We start from the raw sequence: 17,730 nt of genomic DNA, 5'->3' as shown, positions 1-17,730 counted from the left end.
TTGCACTACTGTACCATCTAAGCTAAGGATACGTTAACTATAAAAATTGACAGCATTCACCCTTTCTACCTTACAGTATGTTGGCTATGCAGCTGCTTTAAAGCTGCAGAAAATTATACTCTACTAGGAAAAACAGCCGAGGATGGATTAAAAAAAACAAACCTTTATGGCATATTGTATTTTAAATTCTCTATATTTTTGTTTACCTCTGTTATACTGTTCCTCTTTAAGTCTAGTTTTTTCGCTAAATACATGAAAAACAGACTGATAACTAAATATGAGAAATAAGCTGACATTAAAAGAAGTGCCTGAAACATTAAATGTAAAAGTGCTTTTTAAATTGAATTTCTGTAACCTCCCCAACAACAGTCTGATCCTTACCCCTTCAGTTAGATTTAAAGGGGATTCCCCTATCTATGTAACTCTTTCAGGGCTGATTTCAACTTTTGTCAAAAGGAGGAGTTGACGATGGTAATCAACTGTAAACTGTGACACAACCAACCGTTACGTTGGACTCTTGTTGCTAGAAGGAAATTTAGATTCATTGGTTTGACCGAGATTCCCTGCGCTCATGTGAGTAGCAAGACACACACAATGGCAAAACTGGTATGGACATCTAGAGAGAGATCAAAGCGAATGCGAAAAGCAAAATACTACGTGGACGATGTCTTGCCTATTATCTCTGAACTGGACTATGACTTGTCAGACTCAGATTTTGATACAAGTGAAACGAATGCGAGGTTCCAGCTTCAGCTGATCGGTCCCCAGCTAGTCATGGTACTGACAATGTTCGCCAGGGAGGACTGCCACTTAACAATGACAAGAGGTAGAATTCAGATTGTAATGCACTGTGAACGTCACTGCTGCTGTCCCAGCCATGTGAAGACAGCCTGGCAGCAAGCCTGACGCACATTCTTGGCAAACTGGCAGCTACAGCATGTAGCAACAGACGTTTTATGTTGATTTCTGTGTGAAAGCATCAATTTTTTGAAAAAAAATATTCAGCCCTCAAAGAGTTCAAATGAATTTCAAGCCTGGCATTTCATAATGTGCAGTGTGCACCTTTTGCTCAGTTAGTTATAAAAAAATAAAAAAGGTTACATTTATTCATTACACACAAGGATTTGTTTTAATGACACATAAAAAAAGTCTCCTTACACTACTGAAAAATCACTCCATGCATTTTAATTTAACAACAGAAGCATATCAACATGCTTAGGGATCAGTCACAAACTTTTAACTCTAAGGCTTGAAAGCCAACTGCAGCCACAGAGCAATATTTCGGGTATGCTTAGGATGCCTCTAACCCATCACTGACTGCAAACTGCTAAATTAAACATAATACGGAGGTACAACTCACTTAAGTGTGTGAATTTGTGCTTTTGCGAATTGTGTGTTATTATGAACATTCACAACTACTTTGCCTACAATTCTTTAAGTCTACATGGCAGCAGTTAGCTTCACAGCACATTTATCAACTAGATGTTTGGCTTGAAGAGGTTATGTCTGCAAAATTACTGATTTAACTCATCTTCATCTTTGTTCAAAGCAAGAAAATACATCCCAGAATCTTGATAGATAGGTTTGGGACCAAGCTTGTACTTCAACAGCTTAGAAACAATTTACATCTTCCTTGAGAAAAAGCTCAAATTCATTCCATCTCTAATTCACATCCAGCCAAATTCTGCAAGGTAGTCGGTTTGATTAATAACCGATATTTCACCTGTACTCATTTTAATGCTTCACTTGATAACAGCTTCATATTTGATCAGAAAGACTGGCTTAGCCTTTAGAAAAAACTGAGTTGCTTCTGGTGATTTATCTGATAAAGGTTCATCCACGATCTTCAGTTATTCCTGATGACCTTACCAAGTTCTATATATTTCAATTCACCCTTTTCCTCTTTGTGTTGATGCTAAGTCTAATACTAATATTGATCCTAGAAAATCTTTACTAGGGTAGTAGTGGACCCATTTCTAATATTACTTTTGCAAATGGAAAGCTCTCCATAGCACAACGGTTTTTTGCCGATACACCATAGCTCCAGGATGAAAAGTTAAACTATGCTATGTTCCCCTCAGCACTCCAGTTTTTTTTTACCCAAACTCCAAAGATGTACCTTGAGGGTTAGTCTGCATCTCTAAACATGCCGGGCATGAGATAGTGTGGCAGTGTCAGTGTGTGCTTCCTGCAATGTCTTTTCCTGTGTTGGTTCCTGCCTTGTATCTTATGTTTCATGGGTTAAATGGATAATAGTCCATGCTACTGTATATCCCAAAAAACAAGAAAAGTGAAACTCATCACCTTCAAGAACTGATTGATCACATTCCACATCTAAACAGGTGTCTCTGTAACAAGATTATCAGTGCATACACTATGCTGGATTCAGACATACTGCTGACAAAAAAGAAAAACCTGCACTTATACCATAACACACTTTACTGTATACTCACTCTAAGAAACACACACATTTTTCAATATGAAGTAGTATCTGAAGCACTGGATTTAAACCATAAGGTTGCATGTTCAATCCCTGCTACTGACTCATTGTGCAACTCTGAGAGCATTAATATCCTTGTGTTCCTAATGTAATAGTGACGTGTTGCATGTTTCAAATATACACACTTGCAAGCAAGATCTTCTATGTACACATAGCAATTGACATCATAAACCTATAAGCTTTAGTCACAGATCATTTGCTGCCCTTCTGCAGTTTGCTTTTCAGAAGAACAAAACAAAAACGCAAATGGTTAAAAAACACACTAAAGATTACATGTTCTTACTATGACAAAATATTATATAGCATCATCAATTAACTGATAAGAACTTCTGATAAGGAATGTCATCTTAACAAGTGCTTGATAATTTCAACCTGATTATTATTTTAAAAAGTGAAGACAATATCTGATATACTGTACAGATATTTTGTGAACACGACTATGTAACTACACACAGCGAGGGCTCCCATCTCAATTTGTTCCCTCGCTTATATGTGAATGACCTGTCCCCTGAGCTCAAAAAGGATAGTATCAGAGCAGTGAAGCAAAAGGAACCTTGTTTTTCTCTTTTTAAAATACTAGATTCTATTAAACAGATTCAATCCAAGTACCAATCATAACAGGAAATGCAAGACATAAACAGAAGCAGATACACATGTAGACTATATAAAATGTTGTGACGGGCAAAAAGATAAATGAGTAATTTGTAGAAAGATATGCCAGTTTAAAAATCTGCATCAGTTGAATGTTTCCAGAATATTACCCTATTGATGTCCTATGGCCCTAGGCTGGGAGTATGAATTGCCTCAATTTTGTAATCGGCACACAGTTGTATTTTGTAATAATTACAATTAAGAAGGTGAGTAAATATAAAAAGCAACATTTTCTGTCATTCTATGATCATTAACAGTATTTGTGCACTTTTTTCTAAGTTTTAAATGTGTTTACAAACAAGATTAACTTCATATTGTAACTTTATATTACAAACATTGTATGATAATTGATTGGGCACCAATGTTTTTATGGTGTGTCTGGGCTCACAAGACTAAAATAATTTCAGGTCATGGTTAATTAATATTAATTTCGTCCACATCTACTACTCAGCTAAAGGTGATAGGTAAATTGGTAAAAATTGTGTATAACAAAATCCTGCAACCTGACTCGGAACCCTCTGGAAGGCAGACAAGCATTACAAGATTTATTTTTAGTGCAAGAAGAGTAAAGCTAAATTCCCAACAATTTGAAAGTCAGCTACTTCTAAAAGTAAACAAAAACTTCTTCAGCTATAGATAAGGACAGGAGAACACTCGTCTTAGAGAGAGGGGAACCAACAAGGTAGAGGTGGAAATGATACAAAAAAAAATAGCAAAGAGGAACAAAGGGAGCAAAGCTGATCAAAAAAAAAAAAGGGAGAAAAGGGTAATAGGCAGGAGGAAAGGACAAACTTTTTAGTTTTATTACAAAAGTATACTGTTATTGTTTTTGATTTTAATAAAATGTTTGGCAAAAAGAAGGCTGCCATGTTAATTTTTATTGTGTAACAACTATTCTGACAAGACAAGGAAAGATCCTAGATTTTCTTGTACTTTTGATACTCAAGTACACATGCACTGGATACTTTAAAACTACTACTTAAAGTAGTTTTCTCATAGGCAAGTTTTACTTGTTTCATTTTTTTTGAAAGAGAGAATGACTCCTGGACGACAACTGGGTAGGACTTCACAAGTGTTTGTGACTTTGAATTTTTGCTATAGTCTGTCTGTGAGCAGTCAAGGTTTCATTCAATTGAATACATCCATTCTTCTCTGGATTTGCTTATTATACATATTTACACAAACAATACTGGAAAATGTCTTGGCTAACTATATATGAACTAAACTAGTGTCCACTGCTGTGGAGATTATTTGTTGTGTTTGTTGATCGATAACTTCTATAACCTAGGCGCACTTGAGCTAGCAGACAGTTGGAAGTTGTGTATTATGATACAGCTGAAAAATGTGCTTGAAATGTTAACTTCTTGTTTTTAATTTTGCAGATTAAAAGAAAAAAATGTGAATTTGTTTGTCCATGATCTGTTTTTCTGTCCAAACTAAAAAAGCTAAATTATGCGTTTTTCAATATTGTGTTTGAAAATTAAAATGAAACATTTTTTAAATGGACATTTGTAATACTGTAATGGACAATGACGAACACTGGCATTTTAGGACAGAGATATGCACAAACAAATTAGTTAAAAGGGAAAAAAATTAATAGAATATATTACAGAAGAGTACCGGTAACTGATTTAGATGGGCTGCATACAGCATGTACCAAACTCTTTGAAAAGCTACATTCTTTGATAAAGCTGAAGTTAAGCAGGTTTCATATTTTATGTGACTAATACCTTGCCTTATGTGCTCACATGAATAGGGTGTTTCGTACAGTCTTATCTTTGTATCCTATAACTTCATATTTACAAACACGGGTAAGTGGTATACCACAGATGATGTGGATTTGTGTGGTAAATATAAAATTTAATCTGATGCAAGCCGTCTATGAAAATGTAAACTGTCAGTTTGGCCTCATGTGAGACTTATTTCAATGCAGCACAACGCCCTTAATGAGGCTGGGGGTTACATATTATTACATGTTTCAAGAAAGAGCACCGAGTATAACACCAGGTGAAAAAACATGCTTGAAATAAATAATGAAGCCTAATTTGACACTAATATAAGGAATGGAGAAGAAATCTGTAAAAAGCCTAAGCCACACTGGGTAGAAATGTTCTTAAAAGTTTTGATGTTACCCAGTTCATATAAAGCTTTAAAATCGTTCTTTATTATGTATTACGCCTTCTGTAATGCAATGTAAACCAGCGCTTAACCACTTTTTCCTCAAGGAGAGCAAGGGATCTCCTTGGGCTATCTGAGGCATGACGGTAATGTTTGTGTGTTTTGTTTTTTTTAAAAGTCTCTGTTTCTTTAATGGGAACAATAAAAACTGATTTCTTTCAACATGTGTGCTTTTCCATCTCCTTTATGTTGTGCTCCTGAAGAAGTACAGCTTCAGATTTTTAAATTCAAATAACTTTTATACATAGATACAGACTTCAACACAAAAACTAAATTTAAAAAATCAGCTATTAGTTTTGACCCAAAATAGCAGCTTCTCCTTACAAAATTATCCAGTATTCAAATGACAGTGCAGAACACACATTTTATGTTTGGAACAAGCCACTGTAATGTATAATTTGGTGTCTTTAACTGTTGAAATGTAGTTAAATAGGCAAGATAAACATAGTCACATTTTAGGATTACAAAGAAAATATCTAAAATACATCTGCAAACAACCTAATTCTTAAACTTATTTACTGATTACGTTGCTTGACTTCAACATTGCTTCACAAGATTATGCCTGAAGACATGACACTTGATAAACCAAGTTATCTTGCAAACTGGTCACAATTGATTGTAGTGAGTTAAGCGATCATATGGATTCCCAGGTTTACACTCAGGCCAACAAGCACATAGTCAATTCAAGGGACAAAAGCATCATTTACAAGGTAAATTAAACTTTACAAAGATAAACAAGATACAACAGGAATCCCTACAAAAGTACGTTTTTTAAGACTAAAGCAGAGGAAACTAACGTTAAAACATTAGAAAGCTGCAAGTTTTTGATTATGCCAAGAAAAACCTGGAAGATAGTTGGGAGTATACCAGCACACAAAACAAAAAATAATATTTGAATAAATGTAATAAGCCGATGAAACTAAAGGGGCAGGGGGAGGGATGTGTTACAAAAACAAAGCACCTGTACAATGTGATTCAATGCTAAAATGTACAAACATTAAACAGCAAACAATACATTTAGCATCACTCCAAGGTTAACCATCATCCAAAACTGCACACATTTAAAAGCAAAGTTCCATCCATCCATCCATCCATCCATTCTCTTCCGCTTATCCGAGGTCGGGTCGCGGGGGCAGCAGCTTAGGCAGAGAGGCCCAGACTTCCCTCTCCCGGCCACTTCTTCCAGCTCTTCGGGAGAATCCCAGAGGCGTTCCCAGGCCAGCCGGGAGAGATAGTCCCTCCAGCGTGTCCTGGGTCTTCCCCGGGGCCTCCTCCCGGTTGGGCGTGCCGGAACACCTCACCGGGGAGGCGTCCAGGAGGCATCCTGATCAGATGCCCGAGCCACCTCATCTGACTCTTCTCGATCCGGAGGAGCAGCGGCTCTACTCTGAGCCCCTCCCGGATGACTGAGCTTCTCACCCTATCTTTAAGGGAAAGCCCAGACACCCTGCGGAGGAAACTCATTTCAGCCGCTTGTATTCGCGATCTCGTTCTTTCGGTCACTACCCATAGCTCATGACCATAGGTGAGGGTAGGAAGGTAGATCGACTGGTAAATTGAGAGCTTTGCCTTACGGCTCAGCTCCTTTTTCACCACGACAGACCGATGCAGAGCCGCATCACTGCGGATGCCGCACCGATCCGCCTGTCGATCTCACGCTCCATTCTTCCCTCACTCGTGAACAAGACCCCGAGATACTTGAACTCCTCCACTTGGGGCAGGATCTCTCCCCCAACCCTGAGAGGGCACTCCACCCTTTTCCGGCTGAGGACCATGCTCTCGGATTTGGAGGTGCTGATTCTCATCCCAGCCGCTTCACACTCAGCTGCGAACCGATCCAGAGAGCTGAAGATCACGGCCTGATGAAGCAAACAGGACAACATCATCTGCAAAAAGCAGTGACCCAATCCTGAGTCCACCAAACCGGACCCCTTCAACACCCTGGCTGCGCCTAGAAATTCTGTCCATAAAAGTTATGAACAGAATCGGTGACAAAGGGCAGCCCTGGCGAGTCCAACTCTCACTGGAAGCGGGCTCGACTTACTGCGGCAATGCGGACCAAGCTCTGACACGGTTGTACAGAGACCGAACAGCTCTTATCAGGGGTCCGGTACCCCATACTCCCGAGCACCCCCACAGGATTCCCGAGGGACACGGTCAATGCCTTTTCCAAGTCCACAAAACACATGTAGACCGGTCGGGCAAACTCCCATGCACCCTCCAGGACTCTGCTAAGGGTGAAGAGCTGGTCCACTGTTCCGCGACCAGGACTAAAACCACACTGTTCCTCCTGAATCCGAGGTTCACTATCCGACGGACCCTCCTCTCCAGAACCCCGAATAGACTTTTCCAGGGAGGCTGAGGAGTGTGATCCCTCTATAGTTGGAACACACCCTCCGGTCCCCTTTTTAAAGAGGGGGACCACCACCCCGGTCTGCCAATCCAGAGGCACTGTCCCGATGTTCATGCGATGTTGCAGAGGCGTGTCAACCAAGACAGTCCTACAACATCCAGAGCCTTAAGGAACTCGGTATCTCATCCACCCCGGGCCCTGCCACCAAGGAGTTTTTGACCACCTCGGTGACTTCAGTCCCAGAGATGGGAGAGCCCACCTCAGAGTCCCCAGGCTCTGCTTCCTCATGGAAGGCATGTTAGTGGGATTGAGGAGGTCTTGAAGTACTCCTCCCACCGACCCTAGCGTCCGAGTGAGGTCAGCAGCGCACCATCCCCACTATATACGGTGTTGACACTGCACTGCTTCCCCTCCTGAGGCGCCGGACGGTGGACCAGAATCTCCTCGAAGCCGTCCAAAGTCGTTCTCCATGGCCTCTCAAACTCCTCCCATGCCCGAAGTTTTGCCTCAGCAACAACCGGCAGCGTTCGCTTGGCCTGCGGTACCTATCAGCTGCCTCCAGAGACCCACAGGACAAAAAGTCCTATAGGACTCCTTCTTCAGCTTGACAGCATCCCTCACGCGGTGTCCACCAACGGGTTCGGGATTGCCGCCACGACAGGCACCGACCACCTTGCGGCCACAGCTCCGGTCAGCCGCCTCAACAATAGAGGCACGGAACATGGCCCATTCGGACTCAATGTCCACCACCTCCCTCGGGGCGTGGTTGAAGTTCTGCCGAGGTGGGAGTTGAAGCTACTTCTGACAGGGACTCTGCCAGCCGTTCCCAGCAGACCCTCACAACACGTTTGGGCCTACCAGGTCTGACCGGCATCTTCCCCCACCATCGAAGCCAACTCACCACCAGGTGGTGATCAGTTGACAGCTCCGCCCCTCTCTTCACCCGAGTGTCCAAGACATATGGCCGCAAGTTCGGCGACACGACCACAAAGTCGATCATCGACCTGAGGCCTAGGGTGTCCTGGTGCCAAGTGCACATATGAACACCCTTATGCTTGAACATGGTGTTCGTTATGGACAATCCGTGACGAGCACAGAAGTCCAATAACAAAACACCGCTCGGGTTCAGATCGGGGGGGCCATTCCTCCCAATCACGCCCTTCCAGGTCTCACTGTCATTGCCCACGTGAGCATTGAAGTCTCCCAGCAAAACGAGGGAATCCCCAGAAGGTATGCCCTCTAGCAACCCCTCCAGAGACTCCAAAAAGGGTGGATACTCCTCCTTGAACCGTCACCTTATCGTGGTGGAGGGGTTTGCATGTCCCAATGATCCTAGGAGCTATGTTGTCCGGGGCTTTATGCCTCTGGTAGGGCCACCCAAGGCAAACTGGTCCTGGGTGAGGGATGAGACAAAGAGCGGTTCAATAAACCTCCAATGAAAAATAAAAACTGCGGACAACGTTTTCCCTTGCCCGGACGTGGGTCACCGGGGCCCCCCTCTGGAGCCAGGCCTGGAGGTGGGGCTCGATGGCGAGCGCCTGGTGGCCGGGCCTGCACCCATGGGGCTCGGCCGGGTACAGCCCGAAGAGGTAACGTGGGTCCTCCTCCCCATGGGCTCACCACCTATGGGAGGGGCCAAGGAGGTTGGGTGCAATGTGAGTTGGGTGGTGGCCGAAGGCGGGGACCTTGGCGGTCTGATCCTCGGCTACAGAAAAGCAAAGTTAGAAAGAGATTATAACACCATTCCCGATAACAATGTTATCCTTTTTAGAACAATACAAATAATAAGCTGAAATTAACAGCAATTCCCATTTAATTAAGCATGAATAAACTACACAATAATAATATGTACCTCAAGGACACATTCTTTCACATAGAAAACAGAATGGCAATTAAGTAAGATGACTTTTGCTGGCAAAAACTCAAAAGAAGCCTCCTTAAAATATTCTTGCATTGAAAGTTTTTTTGTTTTTTTTTTACATCATGCACTTTTACTGATATTCACCAAGCAAGCAATATTTACTTTTCTATGGAGAACTTTTTTTTTAAGAGAACTGTAATCTTAATATGACTGTAATAAATATTTTATTTAAAAAAAAAAATTACAAACATTATGTGGTGCACTAAACCTTTCCTCACAAGACACGTCTAGACAGAGCATCCCCTTTCAAAACCAGGCATGGTATTTTCATGGTTGGGCAAATCAAAAGCCACAGTTCACACCTGAGGGGCTTGGTATTCTTCCATAGATAAATCTAATTCTTTTCAGCTTCACTTTAATAACTGAGAATTGTACAAGGAATTGTTTGTTAAACTAGGAGGAGTTGTGCTTCAAAAGTGATTTGCAGTAAGATGCAAGGCAACTGTTGCACATGCACAACAGCCTCTTGTGATTATGAAATATACATAGACATATACAGTTTAAATCAGTAAGCGAAACAGTTTCTTGAAGTGCCAAAAGGTGCTATCTAATAGTTCTATATTCAAGAAAAAAAAAAAACAACCACCCTTGCACAACTTTAATATATAAACTTAAAAGGGCTAAAGAAGTGGGGTTTTTTATTTTTTTTTTACCAACGACCATCAATATTTTATGTCCAGCATGATCTTTTGTTGAATAAATATCCAAGTAAGAAATTCAACAAAACTAAGCACGAGTGACATAACCAAGAAAAACAGGAATATCTAAGAAATTAACTATTATTCAAAACAAAAGGCACTATATAAACAAAGTGTATTATTAATAAAAGAAATGGCAAAATGTCAGAATTTTAACATATTTAATTTAAAATGAAAATAATTTAGATCTATTTAATAGTATGTCAAAAACTATCTTGGCACAAATGTACAATGCCCATTGTAATTTCTAGTTTACGTTTTAAATAGCAGGCAAAAAACAAAAATGTACTTTCTAAATGCAACAGATTTATGAAATACTGCACTGTAAGTGGCCAAAAATCAAATTTAGCTCATTATCTGGATGTTAACTGACTGACCTCAGGGTATATGGTTTCTCATTTGTTTCCTAGAATGCAAATTTACAATATCCATATTTTAACTTAAAGACCTGCTTTGCTTGTACTACTTGTAGCAAGCTTGTAAAAAGGAATTTAAAAGCTTGTCAAATGGAAAGGTAGTGCGTTACCCTATATGTTTCTTTCTCTATATATTAGTCAATAAAACTAAGTTTAATTTCTGCTTCTTCTGAAGTACTGATGCATTCAAGTAAACTTGGTTAGCCTATTTAAATACTGAAAAGAAAAAACGTTCCACTGCTAGTAAATTAAATCTATACTTGAACTAAATTTTTTTAAATCCTTATAGATTATATGATGTTGGTACATTTACATTACTGTATTTCCAGTTTGTCTGTCTGGTTAAAGCCTCTTCCATTTTCAGCATTCACAGAAAATATAGTGCACATTTTTTAGGAAATACTTTGAACAGATTTAAACCACTCTAAAATCACTCTTTTACTCTGTATCTTTTGGTTGAAGGGCATTTCTCAAAAGATCAATATGCTCAAACAGCTGGCAGAGGACCTGATGGAATACCTAATGCAAAAATCAGTTATGCAGATTTGTGTTTTTGATCCATGATAGGAAGTAGACTATTATTTTTGTAACAGAGAAGATGAAATACTTGGTGGAATGCAAGGCTGTCTGCCATATGTTTAATATTATCTATGTAACTCGCCAGCATGGTAGAACCTTTCCTGAAATAAACATGCAAACTGAACTAACACTGAAAAGGCTCACCTCTTTGCAACATATACATATAATAAACAGGCATTTCTCAGAATTTGTTTCTTTTCAACCGTTTTTATTTTTATTAAAACTAGCTGCTCCTATACCTTCTCTCTGAAAAAAAATGACCTGAACTGTAGGTCTTCATCGGCAATAATGGCAAAATCTTAGAAACCAACTGAAGAGACTAATTGCCAAACCCAGGAAAGCCAAAAACATTTTTCCACACAGAAAATACTATATATTCATTCATGCCTGATCTCTCAAGTCATAGCCAAATCAAACAGCAACCGTATAATGGTTCCTAGTGCACCAAATTAAACTCACTACAAGAAAATCGTTGAATACTCCTCAAACCTGGGGGGGCTTAACTTTACCAGATGCTTGACACAAAAGAGAGTGTGTGTGTGCAGCTAACATGTAAACATAGTGGCAGTCAGAGCACTTTTCTGCAGTGTCTTAAAAACCAGACATTTTCCATATCCAGTCTGTTTTCTCAGTTTTTTAGTCACTGAAGGAAGAGGGAGCCTGCCAACAGTTCACCCAGCCCCCACCAACAGCAAGCACATGACTAAATTAAAACCAGCTTTCATCTCTTCACTGCAGAGAGAAAGCATCGCCAAAAATGGCCAACGCTTATCAACAGAATGATAGTGCACAATTTCTGCTAAAAAAATGTGTTTTAAATCATAGACTGACAAAAATTCACATAAAATGGTATATTTATTACACTCGTTAACTATGGGTTACTTTACAATGAGCTGGGATAGCAATACAGGCCTGAAATGCATTCCTCATCACCTCCACGGATTTACACTAGACAGAGAGTAAACATAAGAAAAGCAAATAAAACATGGCAAGGTTCTACACTACAGCTTACAAATAAAAGAATGTGTCATTTTCATTAAAAAACAAAAATCAATCGTGAAAGCATTGTTTCCAGCACAAGATCACATGATGCCACACTCTATTCTGAGAGCAGCCATCCCTGGATGTCCATCTCATGTCACACTCACAAAGGCCTAATTTAGTTTTGTAAATCAATTACAAGGATATCTTTGAGCCATGAGACAAAATCCAAGTGGGAACAGAGGGAAGAAGGTGCAAATTACATAAATAAAATCAATCTGTCTTTCATGTAAAGCAAATATAAAAACATAACACATGTCGCGTACTCTTTGCATTATTTGACAATAAACTATGTAACATTCTATGATCTGCTTCTCGCAACTGAGAGGGCCCATGGAGGATGTTTGCCAACTGGCAGACCAACCACATGTGTTACCTGGTAGGTAACCACCCATACAATCAGATCGAGACTTGGATTAAGGATGCCATGAATGTAATTACTCCAATCTCCAGGCTGTCAAATAATGAACCACACACCATGGCGAAGCGTACAGAGGCTTCGTCTCTGCCGCTGATGTCCAAGGTTCGATTCCTGCGAGGGGTGCAAAGGAGTGTGTACGCCTCATGAGCCCAAATAAGGGCATAGCACGTGTCACATACTCTTTGAATTATTTGACAGTAAACTACGAGAGAGATATATAGATATATATATATATATATATATAAAAATCTGTCTGCTTTTCACGAGAGAACTACATAACTGATTTAGATCAGGGTTTTTTTCTATAATTTGCTTGAACATTCTAGTTGATTTTGCGACTTCTCTCATCACGCTAAGAATCATAGTTCACTTGCAGGAGCAATATGTTTGCGCTAATCCGAAAAAAGGCTGTGGGCCAAGGGGAGGAGGAAGCAGGACGTCAAGAGTGGGGAGCCGGACAGGACCCGCCTCACTGTCCTTTTTCACTAATGCACGGGCAGAGCCATGTGCACAGCTAGCATATTATATAAATACATATATACATGCCATATGTGTGTGTTTTCATTTACGGCTATAAAGCAAAAAAATTGGAATATTTCGAAAGGGACGATACTTTTCTATACATACACATCCCTTCTAATCGATCATCTGCCAGCCTAGATTTGTTGATTTTCATCCTAATTTACTTAATCTGTGATCAGTAAATTAACGGATTTCAACAAAACAATTTTTCAGAACATGCTTTTCAAGGTTTTAAAGTAATTTAGTTTAAGTGCTCCTTTACTCCAAGTATTACTATAAGTGAGAAAGTGCACATCATTTTGCTGCTGGAACTTCTTGTAAATAGAAAACAGAGTTAAACTTTAGAAAAGAGTGAAAACAGGAATATTGGATTTTACATTAAAGAACGTGAAGTAATAAACTGAGAAAAGGGAAAATGAGGAGTTGTGTTGTACATGTAGAGGAACAGCAGACGTGTGTTTCCAGCGGTACCTAGAGTGAAAGGAAAGGGAGGAGTGTCTTTGGCAGATATGAAAAGAGGAGCTCCTTTATTGAGTTAAGTAGAGTTCCCCCAAGAATAAAGTGGCATTAGCTTTTTGTAAAGTTAGCTTTTCCCCCCAATAATATAAAAAAGGCAAAAAAAGAAAATGTGAAAAGGGTAATATTAGAGAAAAAAAGGCTTCCTTGCAAGTAAAGACAAATTTGGGGGGAAATTCAAAGTACCATAGTAGCACTCAGTTTTCAGTACTACACTGAACAGTAACCTCTTGATTTTGTGCTGACCTGTTCATACTTTATCCCACTGTATACTTTACACTAATACAAACAGAACTCTCCCTTATCCTGATTATACAACACTTATTTTTTTCCCCAAAAAAAACTAACACAAAGTCAATAGCCTGTTTAGTTAATTTACTTAACAGGAGTGCATCTCCTAAGGCTGATTAAAAAGATGCTCCAGACAGATGCACTCAAGCCATCAGTTATAAATTGGGAAGTACGGATGCCTATGGGCGTTTCTGACCTAAAATTGACAGGGTGATGATTTTAGCGAGCTGCCATTATAAAATTTAGGTTCTTTCACAGAAAAGTCAGAGAAGGTTAACTCCAAAACCTACAGAAGCAGGAAGTGGAAAACTGCTTCTAAAGAAATAGTTTTTGATTGATAAATACATTTTTCCTGTCTTTTTTTTCTTACTTAAAGAAACAGATAATTAAGTTAACAACTCTAAGCCTCAGTCACATTGGATCACCGTGACTGTAAATTTTTAGAACAACCAATAAATGACTCCTTCCTACCTTTATTGGAACTGCTTTTCAGATTAGACACATTTTGTGCTTCCATTACAGTGCATATTTTTATTAAAGAAAATTACAAAAGTATATACTTTTGTCAAAGCTCTGAATAAGAAGGAAACTCTTTCTATAATATTTTAATTAACTTTTTGCCAAAGCTCTGAATATGAAGGAAACTCTATAATATTTCTAATTAACTTATTTCTATCAAAATTGAACAACTGAACAAAAGAAATGCAACTGAAATAAAATTACTGTACATTGCCTTGGATAAAGGTGTCAGCCAAAAAAAAATGCAAATATAGAATACAGACAGCCTAACCTTCCGTGTCTGTTCATTGGGTTGAATGGAGAACTAATCCAGATCTTCAAAACTGTTGGAAATTAAGGAGAAGTGAATATGGACTGAAGCCAGGAAGCACTTCTTTATGCAAAGAGTTGTGGGAATCTGGACCCAAATACTGATCTGTGAAGTTGCAGCCGAAACCTTGGCAAACATTTTAAGTCATCTCTGGATATTAACTAAATAAGCAAGTTTGAGGGACTGAATGGCCTCCTCTCCTGTGTGAGATTTTGTATGTAATATTTCAACCCACAAGACCTCAAGTTTGAACTTCACTGTATGATCAATGGACTTGAACGGTGCTCACATGCAGAAGTCCAGACTGCTCAGGTCAGACATGTTACTTTTAACATTCACTGACATTACTTAACATCCCCGGGCTAAATCTAAGCAAAAACAATTAAATAAGTAAGCATTTACTCTGATACAGCAGCATACATCAACAACATTTAAAAATGCAGCAATTATACAAAACACTCAACACTTGTGTACTAAGTAAAAGCAGCATTTAAATAAGAATGTAAATGTCATTCATGATTTTGCTGAAAAGGATTAAAACCAAATGCATGTAAAATAACTCATATTAGCCTTGAATATGTAAACCCACTTTGCTTTCAAAAACATATCACAAGCAAGAAATTACAATAACCAAAATCAACCTCTTGGAACTAGGCTAATACACATATAATTACATCCCACAATTGCAACAACTAAACAAAATAACGATTGTTTTGAATGTATTCAAATAACGTGATTATTCATTCAGATGCTGAGCTTAGTGAACAAGCATGAAGCGACTTTTGTGGATCTTCTAAACAAATAAAACTAAAGCAAAACCTCAAAACAAAACAGTGGATCATTGAGATGTGTCCAGCCTTGCTACCATACCTAGGACTCACAGCATCGCAGCCATATTTTGTAACTAGCATCCCAAAGGCATGTGCTACGCTCAGTTCACCTTTGGAATACAGTTATGGGGATGGTATGATGAAAAATCGCGACTTCCGTTTCGATCTGGAACCCTTTACGCGTACACGAATCTTTGTTACCATACCTACCATAACGCTCTTCCACAGCTCAAGTCTTTTCAGGTCAAAACGCCCACTCTAAATAACATAAACACACCACCACAAAATATAAACAGCTTTCACAACAAACAATTTAAGATTAGACTAATCGAATAAAAATACTATCACTCACACATGTAAAACCGAATGGAGAGTTAAGTGCCCAGGGCCCCGGGTTTCACAAAAGAAAGGAGGCCGGCTCGTTGTTGTTGTTTGTTGTATCTTGGGAGCAACGAGCTCAGTTCGAAATCTTCCGAGGGTGGAACTTTCGGGACGTGCGCCACGATCTACAGATTCCGGGGTGATACGCTGTGCTGCTGCGAGGAGCCAGGACTCTAAATTAAAGTCGCCTCGCAGCTAAGCGCGGTCAAAAGGGATTCGGTGCGAGGTCAATACTGGATGGTGTTAACCCCTTCCGCCGGTTTCTTTCTTTTAAGTCTCTCTCTCTATTTTTGTTATATATATATATATATATATATATATATATATATATATATATATATATATATAAAGCCCAGGCCGTAAAGGCGTCTTAAAGGCGTCAACGGCAAACTTTTTTTTTTTCCTGGACACACGTAGCTGATTCCACGGCACGGCGGACTCACCTTTCTCAAGAGTTAATGGGACTGCAAGCCTTGTTGGTCTTGGAAATACGTTGCAAAGATCCAAGTAACCGCATGGCCCCGTATTTTCTCTTTTCTTTAACTTTAAACACGTTAGGAAGGACCAAACCGGGTCAGAGGTGGACCGTCTCGTACTACGCAACGCTCAGCACAGCACTGCTCTTTTCTGCCACGCGCACGCGCTCCCGGGCGCATTCCAGTCGCAGTCTTTACTGTACGAGAGACCGGGAAAGGAGTCATCGCCCCCTACTGGTAAAAACGAATACTTAGAAGTTGGATGCTCGGTACACAATGAGTGAACTCCATCCGTTTCACATTAGCGGTGTCTTGTTGAGTCGGAGTCAACCACTCCAGCAACATGCGTTCTCAGATTTATCGAGTTACATTAGAGATCGTGTTTATATCCACTACGGTTTTAAGCGTAAGGTCAAAAAGGTGAAAGAGTGCTTTACTGATTCTCTGCATTTGAAGTCCTAATTCCTCCGTGCAACTTTCAACAGTACATGATAAAGAGTGAAGAAAAGAGCCAGAGGAAAGAATGCATATTTGAACGTCTTTATATGCTACAGCACTGATCATTACAACACCATTTTATTAATACTACAAATTTTACAATGTATATAATATGGATATCATACATCAAAAATAAAAAGTCTGAATTAGCATAAACTGGCCTGTGTAATGATGTATTCGTGAAGTAGAAGTACAACCCCAAATCAAAAATTTTGGAACGGTATGGAAATTGGAAAACAAAAACGCAGTGATTCTTAAATTTAGTTTGACTTTTATTTTATTGCAGACAGTATGAACCAAAGATTTTTTATGTTTTGTCTTATCATCTTCATTTCATTTGTTAATATACATCTATTCCTGCATTTCAGGCCTGCAACACATTTCAAAAAAAGTTATGCCAGGGTATACAGGGGCAAATTAGGGCCAGTAATGAGGTAAAATAATTAAATAATCATGTGGTTTCAAACAGTTTATGTCAACAGGTGATTACATTCATTATTTGATACAAAAGCATATCCATGAAAAACTGAGACTTTGATTAGCAAAGATGGGCAGAGGATTTCCCATTTATTAGCAAATGTGTGGGGAAATTATTGAAGTGTTAAAAAAACAATGTTCCTCAAAGAAGG

At 39.3% G+C, this 17,730-nt stretch overlaps 1 protein-coding gene across 2 annotated transcripts in view; it reads right to left on the bottom strand.

Moving 5' to 3' along the window:
- The window catches only part of LOC120538882 (bone morphogenetic protein receptor type-1A-like), a 212,796-nt gene extending 196,026 nt beyond the window's left edge, over positions 1–16,770 (bottom strand). For both annotated transcript variants that reach the window (XM_039768467.1, XM_039768482.1), the window contains exon 1: positions 16,571–16,770. The gene's annotated coding sequence lies outside the window, so the exon portion shown is untranslated. The remainder of the gene's footprint in view (positions 1–16,570) is intronic.
- Between the last annotated feature and the right edge of the window lie 960 nt (positions 16,771–17,730).

Source organism: Polypterus senegalus, chromosome 1 (genome assembly GCF_016835505.1).
Source record: "Polypterus senegalus isolate Bchr_013 chromosome 1, ASM1683550v1, whole genome shotgun sequence".
NCBI classification, from domain to species: Eukaryota; Metazoa; Chordata; class Cladistia; order Polypteriformes; family Polypteridae; genus Polypterus; species Polypterus senegalus.
The sequence above is the reverse complement of the archived record's forward strand: the minus strand, read 5'-3'. Positions and strand labels throughout refer to the sequence as shown.